The 23293-nt window shown below is 45.2% G+C and overlaps 1 protein-coding gene and 2 pseudogenes across 1 annotated transcript in view; all 3 read left to right on the top strand.

Annotated features, from left to right (window-relative positions):
- PPP1R16A (protein phosphatase 1 regulatory subunit 16A) overlaps positions 1 to 23293 on the top strand; it is a 290625-nt gene that overhangs the window by 70409 nt on the left and 196923 nt on the right. The gene's annotated exons all lie outside the window — the stretch shown is intronic.
- Positions 7510 to 7628, top strand: LOC138283123 (U6atac minor spliceosomal RNA; annotated as a pseudogene).
- LOC138283122 (U6atac minor spliceosomal RNA) lies at positions 8107 to 8158 on the top strand (annotated as a pseudogene).

Raw genomic sequence — 23293 nt, 5'->3', positions numbered from 1 at the left:
CCTGTCATCCCCTGGTGGGACCCCCTGATGGTAGTTTAAGTGCTCTTTTGCACTAGAGGCCTGGCATCATTTGAAAATGCCAATTTCATATTACAGGATTTTGCTGATCTAATCTTAGCAGTGTGCAGTGGACACCAGCATTTCCCCCAGTCTGATGGGGCATGGGAGTTCATGGCACCGCATTGTTCTCTACCCCCCCCAAAAGATGCCCAAAGTGCATCACTTCATGAGCACTGGCATCGCTGTTGATGCTCAGATGGGGCCCGTGCCCCAGTTCTATTTCACCTGGCCCCCTTGGGCCCAACAAACAAAGCTGTTGAATATGCTAGGAGGCAACTAAGTCTTGGGATGAAAAACAGAGTGTGAAGGGAGGAGGTCTTGTAGAAACATGTAAAATAAATCTGTGCTTCTCATAGTAACAAGCCCGACTGGTATTTTGCTGCTGCTCTGTGTAATTACACCCAGGACCAACTCTCCCCGTGCTGCTGCATCGCTCTTGCTCCTGTCTTCTCCTTGCTTTCCCCCCGTTTTTTAGCTGCCTTCTCCTTGCTTTTCCTTCATTCTCACTGCTTTTCTCCCATGTTGTATGTGCGTTCTTTCTTTTTCCTCGTTTTCACTGCTTTCTCCTTGCTTTTTCCCTTGTTTTCCTCCCATTGCTTGTGTGGCTTCTCCTTGCTTTTCCCTTGTTTTTTGGTGCATCCTTCCCGCACAAGTCCTGCCCATCACCTCACTTCTGGAATTCTGTAGGGCCATCAAGACCTGGCTGTTCGAATGAGCCTCCGGTACCTGCAAGCGCCTAGATACCCTGTCGGGTGATTAGCCGAGCTTTACAAATCCGGATTGATTAACATATAACACTGCTAACATGCACCTAAAAACAAACAAGGATCATTGGCTTTGTCAGTGATTGTTGGCTGAATAAGATAAATGAGCAACAACAGTTTAGTTGTCAATAATATTAAAAATGTTTAAATTCAGAAATTATTAGATTGCGAATTAAACTGAGGTCTGTGGAAGGGGCAGTGGTCTCCAGTGAGTCTCATTCACTCCCGTTCATCCCTTCACACACCATTCCTCGGACGCCCATGTTAGCCACTTATTTCCATTTTTTGTCTTTACTTCTTTCTGAAATCCTCTATCAGAGTATCTAACACCTCATGTCTTTCCTCTTTAGCACCCTCTTTTCACTCTCCCCTCTATGTACTTCCTCGTATCTCCTTCACTGTACATCCCTCAAACTCTCCAAGCGCCCACTCGCCTGTAAGTGCTGCATTGTCTCCTATTTGCACCTTAGCAATATAATTCCCACTGTTTATCTCTTTCATTCACATTAAGATAGAATCACATTTGCAACAAACATATGTGAGCATTGCACTGTGCACTGTGTGCTCTGCAGAGAGGCCAAATATTGGATGATCACGTAATCTGAACAGAATTTTGATTCAGTGACAGCCACTGTGATAAGCCTGCACTCTCATTGGCCTCAAATCTAGAGCTCTCTCGACTGTGACCCGTTACGAACCCCCAGGGGGCGACTCAATCCAAAGTATGCACTATACAAGAATAGTACGCTTCACAGAACAAAACTACAGAAACACAACATCCAAGAAACAGTGGCCACTCCTATGGAATGCAAGATTAAGTAAAACATGTCAGAAATGAATGGGAACTAAACTAAATCACTGCCCTAGTTTACCCTCGAGATTTTTACATTAATTGTTTAGGAATCGATCAGTATTTTTGTCTTTAAAGTTAAGACATTGATTATTGGCCCAATAAAGACCCACTTCAGTGTTAGCTTTCACTTACAACCTGGTCTGGGCCCGCCCACTTGAAGTTCTGGAGGTGACACAGGAAATGAAAAAAAGACAGTGCACCTTGTGACACACAATAATTTGTTCAACTACCTTTCACTGCAAAGTTTAAAATGTTTAAATCTGACTTTGTATACATCTGTAACATTTTAACTAGGTTCATAGTTGGGTACAATCACCCGTTAGAATGAGCCAATCATTGTTTTCTGTCATCTGAGTGGAGATAGATTCTTTGACAAGGAATACATTCCTACCAGGCTGACAGTACTCCTCGTAATCAGTGGCGGCCCCTCCACTAAGGCGGAGGAGCGTCGCCCCACTGCTTTATGCAGCGGAGGAAAGGGAAAAATAAAATGATAATACCATAATGTTATTATAATTGTATTTTTCCTCTGGAGCACGGTTAAGGCGGGCGGGGCTGGAGGAGGGCTATGTGTACATTAGTGCGCATGACGCTTTGGCCAGCTGTGTTGGGCCGGCTAAACAGTCGTGCTCACTTTGAGTTTCTCCACCCGGCTGTATTGAACAGCCGGGAGGAGAAAGTGCACAGGGCCCTAATCCCTATCTGAGCGTTGAAGCAGGGCGCTCGGATCAATCATGACGCTACTGTCATACTGTCGACAGCAGCTTCGTGATTGGAGGGGTGTCTGGAAGCCTGTGCGCTTCCGGGAGTTCGAGGAGGAATGAGAGATGGAACCGTCTCTCCCAACATGAAAGGTAAGTTGTTTTTTCTTAATTACATATTTTTTTTAATACCCCCGCCTGGCACCCTCGCTGACAAGTGGCCGCCACTGCTTATAATGAGTATGTATACTGCTAATTAGCATTCTTTCTTGGCGGGCTTTGTGGTTGGAGATATAGTGACCCACAGCTGAGCAGATCTCAGTTACACATCAGTGGTTCTTTAAGATTACTATTTTATTGTGCCGAGTGAGCAGGGTCCGGCTCTTTATCTCCAGAGCAGGACCATAAACAAACTTCATCCGTTTTTGGTATGTGGCCTTCTTACCACTTACTTAGTTGTGCTTGACATTTTGCCCATGGCACCGTGGTATTAACCCCTTAAGTGTGGGTATCGGCCAGTGGGCGACACTGCGGAGGCACCTGAAGGCTCCAGAGGGATCGCATTATTAAATTTTAAACCCGGACTGGTCTGGAAGAGCTTCTTGAGCAGCCAGAGTCTTTTTTTTCCTTTTAGTGTAATAATGGTCGGCACACAGGGTCCGCTTACGTCATTATACTAAAGCGAAAGTAAACCAGCCTATGGGCTTGCTTTACTTTTTACTTTCACTGCATCAGTGCTTGGTGGGGGGAGGGAGTTATGTTAAAGCACCGATTTAGATGGGAGAAGTATCTTTGGAAAGGGTAGAATCTCTCCTTTTCAGTGATATCTCTGCCCAGTAGATCCCTGCTTGGGAATCGACATAGAAGAGTGATCCCCAATCAGGGATCCACCCACTAGACACCAGGGATATTGGGTGAGCGGCCCCATGAGCAGTGCTTACGCTAACCCCACACCCATAATGTATTGGTCTTTCTGCCCCCCTGTACCAAGGGACGGATGGTGGTAATTACCACCAATCTGCCTGCCCTCACTAGACACCAAAGTTTAATTTAATTAAAAACATAGGGGTAGGGCCAGCCCATCATGCGCACGGCCATGCCCCCACCTCAAAATATGCAGGTAGTCTTTCTGCCCCCCTAGGGATGCAGATAGGGGTGATTACCCCCATTGGGGGGAAGGAAGCGGGAGGGGGCAAAAGGTCCACTAAACTTCAAGAATATAAAATAAATAATAGGGGTGGGGGCTGCCCATCATGGGCATGACCATGCCTTCACCAAAAACATGCTCGCAGTGTGGCAGTATTTCTGCCTCTCTGGGGGCAAGTGGGGTTATTACTTCCAAACAGCTCCCCTGGAAGGGGGGGGAGGACAGAAGCCCACTAGACACCAAGGATATATAAAAAAACAATATGAGGGTGGGAGCTGCCTACCATGATGATGGCCATGCCCCCATTCCAAACAAAATGTCCTGACAGTCTTTTTGCCCCCCCCAAGCCGGTGGGCGAATGAGGGTGATTACCCCAATGTGCCCCGGTGGGGTGGGGTGGGGGGCAGAAAGCCCACTCAACACCAGAAACTGCATTTATGCAGTATTTGTTTGGGGTGGGGCTGGGCCCCCAGGACATGGTCCTGTGCTCTGCCCTGTAGTGCTTCTGCTCTTATCTCGTTTTTAGCACTTACATAACATATCAAGAATGCACTTCTAAGTTCAAAGAAGACTTTTATTGTTGTTAATTCTTCCCCAACCGCAATTTTTATGAATGACGAATTATTAGATTTCAAGCACACGTTAATGAAAACAAAATATATCACTTTGCAATATACACAGCAGGTTATATTTATAAGATATTGAATGCAAAGCAAAACAAATACTTCACCGTGTGAGAAACTATTTGCAGCTTCATCTTTCTAGGGTCTGCAAGCTGATGACTCCTTGTCAGCTGCGGGAAAGAGATTTATCTACCCACACGGGATGCTGGCAACTGGCGCCAAGCTGCAGCACGAAGTCAGGCAGATTCGAATCTAATTCTCTGAAGCCTGTGACATTCGTTACAAAGGTGTGCCCCCTCCTCTCAGACTCGGGAAAACTACGCAAGCCTTTGGAGACTGGCCAGATCTCCGAGACTGCTCCTCTTCCCAAGCTCAAGCAGAGAGAAAAACAACCAATGTACCCTCTCTTATCAGGTCTGGTCTACTGTGAGAAGAAAACAGCTTGGTTCATCTTGTGCAAAAACACAGCTTGGATTCTCAACTGCAATGTCTAACTCCACGTTAAAGGCAATAGGCAGCTAACCTAAATATCAAATGCAATGTCTAGTGTCATGTCAAAGCCAATAGGCAGCTGAGCTGAATACAAAATGCAATGTATAATATCATGTCAAAGCCAATAGGCAGCTGAGCGGAGTATAAAATGCAATGTCTAATATCATGTCAAAACCAATAGGCAGCTGAGCTGAATACAAAATGCAATGTATAATATCATGTCAAAGCCAATAGGCAGAATACAGAACGTAATGGCTAATGCAATGTCAAAGCCAGTAGGCGGCTCAACTGGATACAGCATGTCAAAGCCAATAGGCAGAATACAGAATGTAATGACTAATGCAATGTCAAAGCCCATAGGCGAATAAACTGAATACAGAAAGTAATGGCTAATGCCATGTCAAAGCCCATAGGCGGCTAAACTGAACAAAACATACAATGTGCTACTGGTGAACATTGAGCAACTAATATGCGCAGTGGTGAAACACAAAGTCATTGGTCAAACTCCATTAATCAATGGCAGGACATGCCCCAACCCAATTGACATTGTGCACCCTTGGGGGGGGTTGATAGTGTCCTCACTGCCAATCTGCCACACCCCACCCCAGAAGGGGCAAAAGTGTTTTTCTACCCTGCGGATGCATATAGGTTTGTCCCAGTTGGGGAGGTTGTCCCACATCTGCCCCTGGGCCCCAAAGTCCACCAACACCAAGAATTTTGCCTTTAGGGTAAAACAAAACGGTGGGAGTGTTGCACTCTGGCACTGGCCACAGCACCACCGCAAAAGGGTCAAACCAGTCAGACAGGAAGTACAAAAATCCCACTGCATGGCAGGAATACATTTTTTAATAAAATATTGGGATGGGTCTGGCCCATCCAAACATTAGACCCCAACCTCACCCCTAAAGCATCCGTCTTTCTGCTCCTCTCTAAGCTAAAGAATCCCATCCCAAAGGAAGTGAGAGTGCAATTGATTCTTTTGGGTGTTGTTTTACATATGGGCCAGGAGAGTGTGTCCCACTAGCAATGAGTAATGGCTTGCCTTTTTGGCCCTGGGTAGGCTGCCACCTAGAAAAACCTAGGTGGCAGTATAGTCTGACCCAGACGGTCTGAAAACTAGACACCTGGAGGAGTCCAGAGTGGTGTGCTTTGCGTGGATCCCAGAACATTCCCTTACCTATAACGCCCTGCCAACCTCAATCTTTGACCAGAACACACATTTACCTCACATTTTGGTGCGTAAAGTTTCTGAAATATGTGAGGAGCCACAACATTCCTGCCTCCCTGAGTTCCCACACATCTCCCAACAAGAAATATACCCCACTTGTGTGGTTAGGCCAAGAGACCACGGCTCAGAAGGCCCGAAAGTGCTACGTGGAGAGATCAGCAACAGGGGTTGCTGCGAGATTGGGGGCCGTGCATAGCCGCCTTTCATGGAAATCTACCACCCACAGACATGTTTGAAATCTGGACAACCAGAGGATTCCAGGGTTGTGTGCCTTGTGTGGATCCTAGGAGGTATTCTTACCCACAATGCTCTGCAAACGTTAAACTTTGCCTGAAATCATACATTTTCCTTACATTTCTGTGATGCAAACTTCTGGAATCTGTAGGCATCCACAAAATTCCTACCACTCAGCAATACCCCACTTGTGCCGATCAAAATGTTGTGCCACTTCTGTGGCTGGACCGAATGCCCGCCACAGCAACGGATCAAACTGAGGTCAATGGGAGTCCTCCTCATCGGCTCCCATTGACCTTGGTTTGATCTGTTTCTGTTGCAGATTCTAATCCCAGCCACACAAGTGATACAGCTTGTTTACTAGCATAAGTGGAGTAATGCTGGGTGGTAGGAATCTTTTGTATTCCTTTGAATTCTGGAAGTTTCCATCAGAGAAACGTAAGGAACATGCATGACTTCAGGCAAAGTTTGAGGTTTGCAGGGCTTCTGGGTAACATTACCTAGTAAGAGGCACGCAAGTCACACATCTGTATACTCCCCTCCCTGGTTGTCTAATTTTCAAAAATGTTTAGATTTTCTAGGTTTCTGTAGTTGCCGGCTGAGCTAGTGCCCAAAATCCACAGCTACCCATTTCCCCCCAAAAAAGGGTCACTTTTTAGCAGAACAATGTGATGTATCAATTTTGCTGTTTGGCCGTTTCCTTTGTGGGCAGTAGCCCTACCCACACAAGTGAGGTACCGTTTTTACCGAGAGAATTGGGGAAATGCTGGATGGAAGGATGTTTGTGGCTCCCTGCAGATTCCAAAACATTCTGTCACAGAAATATGTGGAAAATGTGTTTCTTAGTGAAAGTTAAAGATTTACAAGGTATTCTGGGGAAAAAAAACCTGGTGAGAGCCACATAAGTCACCCACCCTGTTTTCCCCCACGTCTAGTTTTAAACAAGCATTTGCAATGCAATAGGTCTCGCATTTGCTTGAGTTACAGATATTGTCGTTGTAATACATAACTGGATTTTTCTTGCCACATAAATTGGCCAATCCTGCAGCACAAATTTTTCCTCTCTGCTGCATAATTCTAGTGGCCCTGCGTATATGTGAAATAAAAAAAAATGTAATTACCTCGAATGGAGCCAGTTCTGCCTTTGCTTGTATTGTAATTAAAGGTTTCCTTGATCGGCGATTGGCTGAGAAAGATGCTTATATTATATTATATTACGAGCTGGGAGGAAAAATGCCCGATAGACATTTGAACTTAGTCAGTAATTTTTGCAAAGGTCACATTCTTAGAATTAAATAAAAAGTGGTGGATTTGTATTCCCAGTACAAACCGGAACTAAGCCTACTCTAATGAATAGGAAATCAGATTGTAGGTGCTTAAATATGGATCTGGGTTGTGTGTATAGGTGTATTGTTTGAAAGGAGAGAAGGTTAACACTCCCCTTGACAAAAATGGAAGACTCATTCTCTGTTGATGCTCCTAGAGCCCCGATGTGACGTGGCAATTGGCCCATCTCGAGCTTTTGTCTTGCATAGTCCTTCCTCTTTGTCTTTTGTAGTCGCCATTACACCTTTGTGCTACTCTGAACATCTTCTGCAGTCAGAGGTTAGAACATTAAAATATCCCATCCTCAAATGATCAGATGTCTCCGGGGTAACGCGGAGACGAGGTGCGGATAGCTTAACCACGTAAAATGCACAACCCCCCACCCCAAAACGAAATTAACTCCAATGGAGCCTGTTCTGCATTTGCTCGTGTTCTATTTAAAGGTTTCCTCAATCAGCGATTGGTTGAGACGGGTGCATATATTATAATGCGAGCTGGAAGAAAAATGCCCTGTGGACATTTGAACAGTCATTAATTTTTGCAAAGGTTGCATTCTTAGAATGAAATGAGAAAATGATGGATTTCTAGTACAAGTATGAACCGGAACTAAGCCTATCCTAATAATGAAGAAATCAAAATCTAGGTGCGTAAACATAGATCTGGGTTGTGTGTATAGGTGTGTTGTGTGAATGGAGAGAAGGTTAGCACTCCTCTTGACAAGGATGGACGAGGAAGAAACAACATACTGCCATGCATTGCAAAGAGGAGACATACAAAAGGAAAAATGAAAAGTAAAACAGTTTACATAAGCGAGCCGATTCAAAGCACCACGCCCGCCAGGAGCGTGAGCCCTAAAGAGACGCACAAAAGGAAAAAGAAGTTCACTCGCAGTCAAACATATCGGCAAACGTGCAATTATCCATGTAACTGGGTCAGTCCCCAAGGCTGCCCCAAGGAGGAACAAACGTAAAGCATTTATCAATGATAACAAAGGATTTTTGAAAGGCAAGCCCACAAACAAGTGAAAGTGATGGGAGTGAGGTAGAAATGGTTAAAAGACCGCATAGATACCAACACGTGGGGAATACAGCGATTGTGCACTGCTATGCCCAACCTAAAAATATGCAAGTTTGCTAGGTTTCCCTTGGTGCTAGTTGAGCTAGGGCCCAAAATACACAGCTACCCACTTTGCAAAACAAAGTTCAGTTTTGACTGGAACATTTTTATCTATCCACGTTGCGTTATGGGCCATTTCCCATGAACTAGGCCCATCCACTAAAGTGAGGAACCATTTTTATCGGGAGACTTGGAGGAATGCTGGGTGGAAGGAAGTTGGTGGCTTCATACAAAATGCAAAACTTTGCATCACAGAAATGTGAGGAAAATGTGTTTTTTTTAGTTAAAGTTTGAGGTTTGCAGGGGACTCTGGGTAAAAAAAAAAAAAAAACCTGGTGAGAGCTTTGCAAGTCACCCCACCATAGATTACCCCAAGAGTTTTGTTTTCAAAAATGTGCAAGTTTGCTAGGTTTCCCTAAGTTCTGGCTGAGCTAGGGCCCAAAATCTACAGCTACCCACTAGGCAACAAAAAAAAACATCAGTTTTGAGTGGAAAAATGTGATGTATTCATGTTGCATTTTGGCGCGTTTCCTGTCACAGGCATGAGGCCTACCCACACAAGTGAGGTACCACTTTTATCGATAGACTTGGGGGAATGCTGGGTGGAAGGAAATTTGGAGGTCCCCACCAATTCCAGAACTTTTCTTCACAGAAATGTGAGGAAAATGTGTTCATTTAATCAAAGTTTGAGGTATGTAATGGATTCTTGGCAAAAAAAAAAAAAATCCTGGTGAAAGTCACACAAGCCACAACAACCTGGATTCCCTCATGTGTCAAGTTTTCAAAAATGTGCAAGTTTGCTCGGTTTCCCTAGGTGCCGACTGTGCTAGGGCCCAAATTCTGAAGCAATATACTTTGCAAAAAAAAATAAAAAACTGTAAGTTTCGAGTTGAAAAATATGGTATATCCATGTTGCATTTTGGGCTCCTTCCTCCCACAGGCACTAGGCCTACCCACTAAAGGGAGGTACTATTTTTATCTGCAGACATGTGGTAGCTTAGAATAGTAGAACACTTGTTATTACCACCTGGATTTAGCTGTGTATGTAAATGTAAATGTTAGCCAGTGTGTAAGAAAGAAGACATTTTGAAAAATACCCTATAAATCCTATGCTAGTATGGGTACACACAAAGTCAGAGAAGTACAAATAACCACTGCTCCCAAACGCAAAATCTTGTGCCCATTTCAGAAAACGTAGCTTTCCTTGATACCTACTTTTAACATAACCATTTTACACTCTACATATCTCACCATATGAATTGGTCTATACCTGATACACAATGAAAAACCATTGCACAGTGCAGCTCAGGTGTTCGCTCTGGGTACCTTGAGTTGTGGGAGAATCTACAAACTTTATTTAACCCCACAACCAGTAGGGTCTAGCGGACATAATGTATATTGCTTTTATATATCAGTCATTGGACAAAATGTTGCAGTCTGTCACAAATGTCAGTTTTTTCCTACACAATTTCAATATGTCATTATTCCAGCAGTTAGTTTCTTTGAGCAAACCTTGACAGATCTACACATATGACCCCTTGCAGAATTTGGAATGTTGTGTACTTTTCATAAATCTATAGCTTTTCTGGATCACCGATGGGCTTCATAGTAGTTTCCACCACAAACCGGAAGTAGAATGAGAGCAAAACAAAATAGAAATAGGAAAAAGACAGGGTACTGCTTTGAAAAATGCCCAAACTGTGGTAAAATCAGGTTTTTTTTTAGTTTCAAATCTGCATGCTCCTGAAAGCTGGGAAGACAATAACTTTAGCACAGCAAACACTTCTATCCACGGCATTTTTTCCCATTTTTCCCTAAAACTCAAAATTTAGATATATTTTGCCTATTTTCTCAGTCCCCTCCAGGGGAATCCACAAGCCCTGTGTACATTTAGAATCCCCACTATGTTGGAAATAAAGGATGCAAATTTGAAGTGGATACCATATGTGGAAAATTTTTTATTGTGCCCTAAGCACAAACTACCCCAAATAGCCAAAAAAGTATTTGCATTGGAGGGAGAAAAGGGGTTAAACAACGCAGCAGCTTCACGTGGACAAACGCCAGAGGAAAGGGGCGAACGTCATAGGCAAGGAGTGGGGCCTAAAATCGAACTATGACACCCTCTTAATAAAAAAATAAAAAAAGAAAAGTGGGTGTGCTATGGAAGCGAGGTTCATTCCCGGGTCACGGTGTGCCCATACAGCCACATGAGGCAGCTGTTACAAAACAACACGGAAGAGTGGCAATTAAAAAAAAATAATAATACAAGTACATAGGGTATTAAGGGAGGTGGATGAATCCATACTTAGAAACAAGGCTTTAACATATTCTAGTGCTGGACAGACACCCACACTTAAGAACATCATGTACATGAACCTACCATACCGGAAGTCGCATAGGTCTGTCTGTCTACAGTCCAACCCCATTCACTATCCCCCCCCCAAGGTCTCCACTTGAGGGAGAGACATGCCCCCCCCCCCACGGACCAGGTGACACACAACACCATTGAGGAGATAAAACCCAGAATGCCTTGGGCTTCAATACCCAGACATAAGTACTCATAACCTTGAAACCTTTACATCAGGATAACTCTTAATCAGGGCGTTTTGGCCACTGGGGTAGTTTGACATTGAGTAGTTTGGGGTGTGGCAGGAAGTAGGTACCAGTGTTTGTGGAAAGAGGTAGGTGGCATAGTGTTTACCCGGGGACCCATATTTTGTAACAAATGCTAAATTGTATATTGTGAAGAACATGTTACCTTATGGTCCGAGCATTATAGATTCAGTGAAGTTTATAAAACAGTATTTTGGGTGCTCGTCTGTACTAAAAAAAAGAAAAGTGGCCTTATGGGATCAGGCTTCCAGTAATATGTATTGTTCTTTTTCAACTATGTCAAACCCAATAAGTTCTCCTTTTAGGATCATGCTTACGCCTACTGGGCATGTGGGGCTTGAGAGACCTCCATGATGCTTGGCTTGTTCAGACATGGAGTGACCTGGCGATGATGTGCCACCTGCTGGAAGATGGCTCGAGGCACAGAAGGCTGCAGACATGGGCGTTTTTCTCCACCCCGGCTTACGCACAAAATGTGTTGGTATAATTGTTATTCACACATTCTCCTAGGTGTAGAGGGTGCCCTGCAGCATGCTGGGGGACTTCAGGGTACATGTATACTCTTCAAGTACCAGGGGTTGCTTTCAGAATGAGGCGGAGTCTGTCTGGACCAATGTCACCCATTGAAAATAGTACTGCACAGACCTCCTGGGTCCCATTACAGGATCTCCCAAGGAATCCATAGGCAACTGGACCATCAGTACGTTTATGTCTCTCCAAAGCTAAACCAATGGCATTTTCTGCCTCTATCACACACCAGAAAATGGAACCACAAAATCAGCTTTGTTAAAAATTGGCAACTCTCCTTTTAGCAATATCTCTTGTGCCCTGGGAGATCCAACAACCCGTAAAATCCTCTGAACACCATATTATACTTTTTAGGTCTCACTTACCAGACACCGCAAGCTGTCTCTTTGCAAAAAGACCTATTGTCATCTTACAGAGCTCATTGCTTACCATTGGTTGGCTTTATTGTCACTCTTATTTGCTTGCTATTTTTGTTAGCTTAAATGGGCTTCCCGTCATCTTTTTGGGTTGGTTTCTACCCTGGAGCATGGTCTTATTGCTTGTGTTTCACTGCTTACTTTTCAAGCACTTCTATTTTCTTTTTGGTTACCCACTCCATGAGAGTGTATGTGTTTCCAGGTGTCCCTCGTGCATGTCTCCTCCACCGTCTGGCACGCTTTGTTACTCGCTCTCACCCGTGTGCTTCCCGATCACCCCTCCATCTTGCACCCGTCCTCAGTGCTTCTCCCTTCTGTTGCTTCCTCGCCTGTGCCCCCCTCCAGCTTAATATTGCTCTCTCTCCCATGTTTCTCTCCCACCTCCTCTGATCCACTTTGCTTTCTCTCCATGTTGTGTCCTTGACCCCTAAAGTCCGTGTTGCTTCCAAACCCTCCCCTCCCAGCCGTCCATGTAACTTTGACCCCCCCCCCCTCCCCCCCCAGTAGCCCCCCTCCCCCGTGTGGTTTCCCCACCAGCAGCACTCGCCCTTGCTTCCGCCCTCGTTGCTTCCGCCCTCGTTGCTTCCACCCTCGTTGCTTCCACCCTCGTTGCTTCTGCCACACTCTCCATGGTGCTTCCCCCACGAACTTGAAAAAACACGTTTCTCTGTTTTTTCTTTTATTTACCGATCCCAACATAGATCAGTAAATAAAAAATAAAATAAAAAAACAACGAGACTTTATTGTATAGCTTGAATGCTTTGTAAGAATTCCCCAGTATAGCTCCTACAAATGACTTCTGTGTACACGCGGCACACAACACTGCCCTTAGCACGCCCGTCGACGGTGGCGCTTTGGGCCCGGACTGTGGCTGAAAGCTGTGATTAACTCGGCCTCCCTTGTCCCCGGGGCGTCGGACACTGTCTCCCAGCGCCCAGAAACTGAGCCGCTGGTGTTCTAATCTCTCATTGGCTTGTTGTCTCCAAGTGGGTGGTGTTCTGTATACATACCAAGGCGGGAAAGAATCTCATTCAAGAGTGACCTCTGGGTAATTTTCAGCATGAATTTCTTAAATGTACTGCAAATCCACTTTGGAATACTTGCATTGTGCCAAGGATAGCCTCTCTCTTGGTCCCTATGGAGCCAAATCTCAAAGCTTGTCCTGAATAATCTGGCAGGATGCTTGCTTTGCTCGAAAAGTCTCTAATGTAGTATTACGGCACCATGTTGGCGCTATAGAAAAAAAACAAAGAAACACTATTTTTGCCGTTGTCTTCTCAAGCCAGCTTTCCTTGATGCTGTATCAGAGAAAAGTTAAAGGGGTTCTTAGGCTAGTGTAAAGACAATTGTAACTACATTTAGGAAAGCTGCTCATTGGATTGAGGATCTTATCTATTGCAAAGTTTTAATATACAGGTGAACTAGAGATAAAAAAAGTGTGGGTGTAAATTACACTAGATGCTTGTACACAGAACCCCTTCCCAGATGACATTCATTAATTTACTACTTGTACCCCTAGTTACGCCCCCCTATATCACCATCAAAGAGTTTGTGCCCGTGTTTCTCTAGGCTGTGCCCGTTCGTGCCATCTGATCCCACATTGTTCCACACAACTGTGATCTAGAACATGCCTCAAAATATCACAGAAACAACAAAGTGATGGATGGAGTGATTGAATCAGTCTCAGCCACGCGCAATCGTTCGGCCAAGCCTTCCAACCCATCGTTCTTTTGCACACCATGCCACTTCAGTTTGGACCCAGCCATATGCAAATTAGTCTTGACCCTGCTTTTCATGGGAACAGTCCAGCCCGAACTGCCAGGCCAGGTCCTTCCTGGACCAGAAACAAGCATCACAGGACCAGTATCAGCCAGTTAGGGCTCTTCAGCCAGGTATAGCTTGGTTCCAGTGGCAGAGTGAGCCCTGGACCACCGTCTGGTCATACCCGGCCCACTAGGGGCAGCAAACACTCCATCCTAACCCATCGCATCCACTTCTAACAATTTTTTAAGATCTGCCTAGAAATTGGGGAATGACCATGATACTCAGTACTGACTACTTGACTCTGAATGTCTCCTCTGACACCAAGAGGCCACAGGCGACACAGGAAGCGCTTTTTCCAGATTAACGCGTAGTGAGCGGTTACTGACACACTCCCAAGAAATCTGCAGTATTGCTTCCAATGATCTATAGGGGGTAACTGGCCAAGAATCCAACTAAGGGACATTTTTCCATTTTTTGCATAAAACTATTGCAGAAACTCGATGAATGGACCAGACCCACTGACAGCCCTAGTGGAGGTACATCTCTCTATCAGATGAGAAATGGGGCCCCTCCTGATGAATACAATCTATCTATCTTACTAATTCTTTTAAAAATACATAGGAAGGGCTTTGGCTGCACCCGATGAAGTATAGCTCTCTCACCTCATGCTATTGCTTGTTTGTTTTATCATTCCGCCCTCTAGGGAGCGCTTACATTGCCATGCACGGAGGACTATTTTACATCTCAAACAACATGGAATCATCCCACATTTAATTCTTTACCGCATTGATGCACTGTATGCAGAAAATATATATTTTTTTGTTTTTTTTCCACTTGGGCAGGGCTCAAAATGCAAGCCAGACCTATTGGCATTGCCAATGCTTGTTATTGTAACAGGCGCATTTAAAACATGAGGCTCTGTGCAACCGATATCACATGCAGCGGGTCTAGTTTACACCGCATTGCAGTGATGCTGGAGGAAATTTTATAGGGGTGGTGTAGAATAACTTAAAACATCTCTATACTGCGACTGAGCAGTGACTGCACCCCCAAAACACGTTATACTCTGTGGCGATGACCACCCCCAGGCATCCCTGTTCCAGCTCCTATGCCAGGCCATAGAAGCCAGGACGCGACGACGAGGAAAGGTTGGGAGCGTAATTGAGACGGCCCCACTGCACCTATTAACAGATATAATGGTAGTGATGTGAAGAATATTGATTTGATGATTTGACAAGGTTTGCACAGTTATTCTAGATTAGGTGCGAGGCCAGGTTTAGAGCCCAGGTCCCCGGCTTCTAGGTTCAGCAACTCGGCCACCCTACCTCCTCCCTATCGCATCTTTCTTTTGAGTGAGTTGTTTAGACATCCTGCTTGGCTCTGGGAGGCATTGCATGCACTCTCACTGCCAGCACAAGGTAGGCGTTCCTGGTCTGGGGCCAGTTCATGGATTTTTGACAGCTAATGCAGAATTCCTACAGCTTGGCAAGGGTGCAATATTTAACTCTCCCTGGGACAATCCGGGGAGCCGTCATGCCGGTGGAGTCCAAGGGAACTGCCTAGTTTTTATTTCTCATACCGCTGGCCACAAATTGTGTACTTGACCAACAAACTCTGGCCATGCCCGTCAGCTCACCCTCAGTGGGCAGGTGTCACCCTCATTTCACTCATAGTCACCCCCCTTAACAAGTAAAATGTCTCCATGGACTTCAATTGTGTCCCCCTCATTTCAAAGCAACATCACTCTCCGAAAATTGTTCTTTCTCCATCCACTTTAATGGGACCACCCTCTTAAACCTCTTACCGCGCTCTCATTGGACAGGCAAAAGAGTGACCAGGATAAAAGCTTTTGTGCAAGAAGGAGAGAATTGGCATTTAACAGACCACATCTCTCTGGGTGCGTCCTTGAAGATATGGGGAGTTTGTCTATTAAAGGTGAACCCCACACCCTGTCCTTTGGGTGGGAGTCTGATAAACCCTGGTAGCTACAAGGAAGAGCACGTGGGATGGTAGAAGAAGAAACCAGGTTTCAGAATTGGATAAATTATTGGCCGGTGGGGAGATGCAGGATGTCCAGGTGTTGAGGCATCATCAAGTGTGCGTCACCAAGCAAGAGTAGGAATGGACCAGGGGATGAGTTGTGACTAGGGGTGGGTGAAAAATTCTGCTCACAGAGTTTTGCCCACTCCGCTTTGCACTTGGAGCACGGAGTTCTGGCAAAACTCTGCCAACCGCCACGTGGCAACATTTTTTCTCATGCACGGCTCACCAATGTTAAGTTGCCGAGCGACAATTTGCATCCCCTAGCGTGGTTTTGGGCACGAGAACACCTCACTGTGAGATTTCTCAACATAGGCAGTTGCGGCGGGTTGCAACCATTCAAATTGTGAAAGCTGCCTCTCGAGAAAATCAACTTGAGTGGTAGAAAGAAGCAGCACCCCCTGGTACACAGCATGCTGCCGTTCGTGCTGATTTTACAGCACAGAACAATCTCTTGGCACTAAAAATCAGCGCGAGAAGGGCGGTGTGCTCGTCCGCTCGCAGAACTGAATTCCGCAGAATGAAACTCTGTGCGTTCCGCCCAGACCTAGCTGTGACACTGTGTCCACTGTGAAGGGAGTGAAGAACAGCAGAAGCAGGTACCGGTATCTTGCTGTGGCAGCGACTGCTGCAAACAGGCTTAACTTGTTCTTGCTTTTGGTACACCTACCACTCACAGATGCTCTGGGAATACACCTGGAAGTAGATCGTATAGCCCCAGATTGGAAAGAGACCATAGCACCGTAGTGGGACATCACTTGCCCCAGTGGAGAAGTAAAAACTCAAGGTTGATGTACACTGAAACATAGAGTGTTGCTGTTCAGCAAAACAAACAACCAAACCATTGGAAAAGACAGAAAAAGCATGTTTATGACTCTTTTCAGATACAGTGAGTGGGAGATAGAGTATTGGCAAAGCCAATAGGTCTCACCTTTTTATTGATACATAGGCAATCTCTTTCTCGTGTCTTTGGAGTTTTGAAAAGCTGCAATCACCACTTTGAGAAGTTGGCGTTCATGGTTTAGGCCATTACTAGAGGTCTCTGGAGTCAGGCCATGTATATGATTTAGCAAATCCTATTACAGAGCAGTGGTGGCGGAGAGGATTGTGGAGGCCGATGACGACATCTCAAACGACAAGGTTTGAATGAGAACATAGATTGGCATCTCATGGGGACTCCTGCACACAGTACTGCTTGAGGTAAGGGACAGATAGAAAGGTGGAATTGGAAAGAAGAGAACAATGGGGAGACAGGGGAAATGGAGGAAGAGAAAGGGAAACTGGGAGAAGGGGAGAAAGAACAAGGAAAATAAAGTTTGAGAAACTGAGACAAAGGCAGAAAGCTGGCTGAAGAAAACAATAGGAAATGGCAAGAGATGGAGAAAGTTAGGAAAACAGCAACAAAGGGGGCGGGGCAGTAGTGAAACTGACAAAGGCAGAAAGGAGGAGGGGAACAGGGACAAAGGGAGAAGTTTGTCCCTGTGACAAAGGGAGAGAGTGAGGATGAAAAAGATCTTGCAGGAGTGAGCTAACGGGACAGGTAGTGTAGGGAGGTGGAAAAGGAGGCACAAGTGTGAGTAAAAAACTAGCCAGCCTTGCGGTTCAGCGACTCTGGCAGCGGGCTGTTAGGAAAAACTAGGGCGCCCTGCACTTATGTCTTTCCCTCATTAGGTCAAGCGCTTTCCGACCTGTTGTTATCCATCGGTGGGCTTTTAACCACGCCCATCTCAAGCCCATCACTCTCACTTGTTCATGGGCTTGCCTTTCAAAAATCCCTTGATGTCATTGGTAAATGTTTTACATTTGTCAAGTCTTGGGGCTGTTTTGTTTCTGACTGGCAGACTGACCCGGTTACTTGCACGATTGCCGATATACTTCAGCGTGGGTGAACTACTTTTTTCTTTGGCCTCTTTCCTTCGTGCTCCATGGTAGGTATGGTGCGAACAGTGCAAACTCCATTGGCGGTATTGGAGCGCTGGTAACATTGTTCACACTGTTATCTAATCAGAGTAATTTCTTTTGGCTCGACCCTTTGCGCTCCATAGCTTTATCCACTTGTAAATGATAAATGCTTTACTACAAAACACAGAAATCCGCAATGCGGCTCTCCGGGCACAGGGGGAGAGCAGATAATGCAATATTTACTGAACTGTGGAAAAGTTGCCCCATAATGCTTTGCAAGCATTCTTTTTCAAAACATTGTTGCCCTTAACTCAGCCTGTGGTGGTCCTAGGGCAATGGGACCACCACCAAAACATTTGGCATGACACACTCTTTCTGTTTAGGTCAACTCTGGGTCCCCATAATAGGTTAGTGGGGACCCCAAAATAATAACCCCTCCCACCATTCAGTCCCTTTTTAATCTCTCTTATTGCTGGGACTTTTGTTTTATAGCTTGGAAAAGTTTGTGTTCTAAGGGCCTTAGTATTGAAATAGGCCTACTAGACCTGAACATGTGTAAGGCACTACACCTTCTAAGGACTAAATATATGGTTGCACTACATTACTTTGTGCCAATCTATTTTCTTGTGGTTATGCCCTCTTGGGCTAATTATATCTTCACATGGCCATGCTTCTTACAAATGTTATTTTTATTGTGGTGTCCTCTAGTGTCTGTTCTGAGAATTACAGTCAACATACTACAATATTTGCTACACTCTGTCATTCCCATAATGCTTTGCAGGGTGTTCTTTTACAAAACATATTTCCTCATAACTCAGCTGTGGTGGCCCTAGGACAATGGGCCCACCTTCAAAACGTTCACCACAACCTGCTCTTTCTATCCAGATTATCTCTGGGTCCCCACACTATTTTAGTGGGGACCACAAAATAACCCCTTCCTCCATTCATTGTTTTTTTTAACCTCTCTCCCAGCTGGAACTTTTGTTTTACAGGTGAGAGTAGTTTGTGTTTTAAGGGTCTTGTTTGTAATATTTTTGCAGTAGACCTGCTAGCCCTCAAAAAGTGTAATGCACTACGCCATAGAGAAGCTAAATATATAATTATACTGCAATAGTTTTAGTCATTTTCTTTTCATGAGGTTATGCCCGCTAGGGGCTCACTATGGGGGTGCCCGCTAAAGACTCCGCCGTCCCAATAATATACATTCCACATGGAGCCGTCGTCAATGACGCAGTGCGGCAGGGTGCAGCAGGGCCTGTGGTGGTCCCTCAGTGTTCGTAATATGGCGGTCCAGACCGCCATGCCGGAGGCGGTAATTTCCGCCACCGCCGGCATGGCAGTCTGGACCGCCATGTTCTTAATGAGGCCCTATATGGTTACATGACCATGTTTCTTACAAAGGCTATTTTCAATGAGGTGTCCTCCAGGGGCTGTTCTGAGCATTACAGTCTAATGCAAAACATTTATTTCTGATAAAGGTTTTTGTTGGATATGTTTTATTAATCTCTCCTTATTGCAATTATGACCACGATTCAGGACAATTTAACATCCTTGTTACACTCTGACTGTTTGAACACTCTTGATATGTTTGGGTGACCCTTCTAGTTTATTTCGGTCATTACTTCTCCGTGGCTGTCTTGTGTCTTGTTTTGTGAATTGTGGTAGTCAGCCAGCAGCTCTGATGGCGGGTGTTGGAAGTGGGATTCTATTGGAATTATCATGGCAGATTTAAATCATGATTCTAAATGGCAACATTTTCATTTTGGGCAGCAGATGGAGGAAGAATGTAAATGGAAGTGCTTTAGTCATATGCAGGGCCACTGGAATTATGTGGCAGGAAAAGACCAAATTATGAGGCAGGCTTGACCAATTTATGTGGCAAGAGAAGTCCAGTTATGAATTTACAGCACCAATAGCTCAAATTCAAGCAAATGTGAAACCCATTGCATTGCAAATGCTTGTTTTTAATACCTTTGACGGAAGCCTCTACCTCACCCTGACAGTGGGACAGCTGTGCCCGGAGAGAAGAGAGGACTCCTTCAGTAAATTATCCCGACCCTCTCAGGGTGTGGAGACCGGGGACTCCTGGCTGACGCCCTTGAGAGCACCCTACAAGACCAACGCCAGGAGCTGCCAGCTTCAAGGTGCGGCGGAGGCTCGGCCAAGCCCTTCACCGCACAAAGTGCACCAATTATTGAGCCATTAGGCTAATGGGGACAGCCTCTGCTGCCAGCAGGTGCCACACCGTGCCAAGCAGAGACTTTTTATGTGGAAACTCTAAACAGTGGCGCACACACAATGCTGTTTACAGGCCAACAATGGCTGTTGTCATCAGAGCCAGCGGTGCTCACAGGGCCCCTCCCGCTCGAGATCCGTCTGTCCCGGGGTGACATTGGGCCCATTGATAATTTTGAATTCGGTTTATTTTATGCCATCTATGGTGTAAGGGATCCATGATTACCACCGGTGGTGTCAGCGCAGAGGGCGAGACGCTGCCCAGGTCACGTGGCACCTGAGGTCAAGAGGGGGTCGCTGTCCTGTACAGTAACCTACAGACAGGAACACTGGAATTATGCGGTTTTGTGGCTGCGCTGTTTTCTGCATAGTTATGGTTTTGCTGCATATGTTACACAATCCATCATCTGAGGCATAATCTGAAAATATCAGCAAAAAATATTTCTAGCTCAAACGGATCGAGAGTTATTAAAAATGCAACAACACATGTTTCCATGTAGTGAGAGACCCCTCACGAAGGTTGGCTGGTCAGGTTTCTGTTGCCTGGTTCTGTATCTGGGTGTCAGTAGTACTAATGAGGGGAAAACTTTGTCCAGGCAGTGTTAACATGTTTAAGAATGCCAAAATAATGAGGTAATGCTAACACAAAACGTGCCTCGTTAAGCTGCTTAATGCCTTTTTGCCACATAATTCTGTCTTCCTTGCCACATAATTTGGTCCTCCCCTGCCGCATAATTCCAGTGGCCCTGTCTGTAGGTAGATGCAGTTGAAGACAGAAAGCCCTGTGCTTTGTACTGTTTACAGCAACAAAGACCTTTAGTCACGAGCACTGGAGGGGGTGCTCTTGCCCAGCAGAGCTTAGAGAAAGGTTTCCTCGCCCCCAGCAGCTCCTGCAGAATCAGTGCTACGGGCGAGCAAAGGACATCAAAGAACAGGCGGGGGCCTCCTGGGCAATAAAACAGCTCAACGTGGCACGCTGATCACTTCTAGTTGTTCATTGACAATGAATCACTACATGTCTTCCTCACATGCGTTAGCTGCCATTGGAAGCGGCTTCCTCTGTCTTCATCCGCAACAAGCATTGGCAAAGCCCGTAGGTACAGTTGGGTTGGCACTTCTGAATCAGCAGTGGCACCGTCTCATGATGCCCGCCTGTGTGAACATCAAGGTAGACATGCTCTTTTTCAAACTCCCTGTCTTGCTAGGCATCAGGCTGCAGCCAGAGGCTGTTCCAGGATAGGTTACTTTTAGGGGGCTTCTGCGAACCCCCAAGTTGAGTATCTCTCGGAATTCATGTATTCCCCAGCCTTCCTACCCTCAGGACCCCGGGTGAGCTTCAGGTGTCTTTGAGGACCATTTTTGGCTATCACCTCGCTCGTCTTTTTTTCTGCTTTGTGGTACGTTGTTAATGTCACTTCCATAATGCCTAGAAGCAATGAAGTTTGCTGTGTTTACCAAGTGTGATATAAATTCATTGTAATGTAAAACAAGCGTTTGCAATGCAATGGGTCTCGCATTACATCAAGTCAGAGCTTTTGTAAACTCCTAACCGGACTTTTCTTCCCACATTATATGAAAAAAAGAAGAAAAAAAACGAGCATGATTGCGCTGCGAAATAAATAGAAAAAGTAGTCCAGAACCCATACGGAAAACACGGAGCCTCGTATGTTTCCAGTAGTTTACCGGTGCTCTCGAGGAGGGCTAAACACTGGAAAAGGCATGATGTATGGATGCCTTTTACAAACGAAAACAAGCGGATTTTAAAAGGCAAGCCCACGAACCAATGAAAGTGACTGATGTAAAATGGGCTTGGTTAAAATCCCCCTAAAGAGAGATTAGAAGAGGGACTGAGCGCTTTGCGCTCGCCCCTAAAAAGATGCAGTGTTGAGCAGCTGAAATCCTTGACTCTAGTGTTTACGAAGTCTTCTAAGTGTTACATTGCATCATGTAGGACCCAGAGAGTTCTGGCTCAGGAGGAGGAAGGGAGGATACCAGGGTAGCTGGAAATCGATATAGCTTAAGACTGGTGTCAGTAACAGGCACAAAATATAAAAACTTAGGTTATGTTGAGTTGTGCAAAAGAGATCTAGATGATGCAAGTCAAGAAGACAGAGTTAACAATCACTGACAGAGTGTTGCTTGAATGTGGATTTACCTTGAAAACATGAAAAACAAAGAGCGTTTGGCAAAACAGGAACAGTTGGTGTAATTAAACGCAGAGGCCAGGAGAGCTGTACAGAGTTGGGGTCTGATGACTGTCTTAAAGTACATTGGTTCGGAGCGCCCTTATATACATTTCTCGAAGGGTCATAAAACAATTCTATGCATTCTTTGGAGAAAGAAATTCGAGCCTACTCATTGACCTTGCGTGGACATAATGCGGGCCAGTAGGTAACATGTCCAGATGTCCGGCATGTTGAGCGCATAAACACTGCATGTTGTGTGTGTGTGCTGTGTTCTGATTGGCTTAATGTTCCTAACTTCAAATGGCATCTGACTTTTTATGGTGTTTTGGGAATGAGCACTCCTCCGGCCAAAGTGTTTTACTGGGGACGGGTTTTTCCTGTTTGCACGTTTGTCTATGAGCTACGAGCCACCCCACCTGTGATCTATCAATCAGTTGCCTCAGGCCTAGATTGCAGGGCTTGCCTGACCATGTATTTCTGACTTGGGGTTGATGAGGAGGTCATCAGGTGGAGTCGACAACCTTGATGCAATTTCGTTGTTATGCGTACACATCAATTTATCAATAGCCAATACTCACACGTGTTTCTGAGGATACTATGGCAGCCCAGCGCGGTGAAGTATATGTGTGCATGCATCATTATGCATGTGTGCACATACGGCATGATATGGCCACGAGTTTGTTTGTTTTCCCTTTTCGAGATGTCAGATGACAATCTTGTAGTAATACATTTAAAAAAAAAGAATAAATGTGTACAAAAGCACCTTTTATGAAAGTAAGAAAGGAGTGGCCTGACAGCAAGTTGCATTTGCTGGTCCCTTAAAAAAATAAAAATGAAAAAGAACATGGGTGGTGGGGGAAGCAGTGGAAAAGCTGGTTGGGGTGTAGTAATGTCATCACTAGAAAAGGGGGACCGAGGATGCAATGGGGCGGCTTGGGTTTGAAAAATAAAATAAAAAGCCAGGCTGAGAGCAGCGGGGAAGCAACAGACAAACCGGGAAGAAAATTGGGAACAGCATTGAGAGCGCGGTTGGTGAAGATATAAGAGGGGAAGTAGCACACGAGG

The sequence above is a fragment of the Pleurodeles waltl genome, chromosome 2_2 (genome assembly GCF_031143425.1).
Source record: "Pleurodeles waltl isolate 20211129_DDA chromosome 2_2, aPleWal1.hap1.20221129, whole genome shotgun sequence".
Lineage (NCBI taxonomy): Eukaryota > Metazoa > Chordata > Amphibia > Caudata > Salamandridae > Pleurodeles > Pleurodeles waltl.
The sequence above is the reverse complement of the archived record's forward strand: the minus strand, read 5'-3'. Positions and strand labels throughout refer to the sequence as shown.